Below are 461 nucleotides of genomic sequence, written 5' to 3' on the forward strand. Positions count from 1 at the left end.
GCCAGGGCCCGCCGCCTACAGGGAAAATCCCTCCAAAAAAAAAAAAAAAAAAAACCCAATAGGGTGTGAAGTTGAGGCTGGGGAGGGGGTCGGATTGTTTTGGAGTAGATAGAAAAAACTGGGGAGAAGAGAGGCACGCTGGGAGGGATGGAGGAAAACAATCCACGATTGAGGTTTGGGAGTAGGACATCTGATGCGGTCCAACTGGCTGCGCTAGCTGAGGTTTCGCGGTTCCTCCCAGGTGTGGGTGCTCTTGGGGCAGCAGATACTATGATGTGGCTCTGGGGGCGAGAGGAAATGATCCTGTCAGGTGGCTATGGCTACACTTCAGTAGCGTAGAGTCGCGTCTTGAGAAGAAAGGCTTGATTGTCAGTACCTGATGTGAGGCTGAGCGACCTGCGGCAGCAACCTAATCTATCCCCTGGCAGCCCGTGGGGTGAGAGCTCCCAAATCTCCTAGCC

The 461-nt window shown here is 54.0% G+C and overlaps 1 protein-coding gene across 1 annotated transcript in view; it reads left to right on the forward strand.

Annotated features, from left to right (window-relative positions):
- The window catches only part of SLC11A2 (solute carrier family 11 member 2), a 62,738-nt gene that overhangs the window by 15,505 nt on the left and 46,772 nt on the right, over positions 1-461 (forward strand). The window lies entirely within an intron of this gene.

This window comes from Tupaia chinensis, unplaced genomic scaffold (genome assembly GCF_000334495.1).
Source record: "Tupaia chinensis unplaced genomic scaffold, TupChi_1.0 Scaffold145652_1, whole genome shotgun sequence".
Lineage (NCBI taxonomy): Eukaryota > Metazoa > Chordata > Mammalia > Scandentia > Tupaiidae > Tupaia > Tupaia belangeri.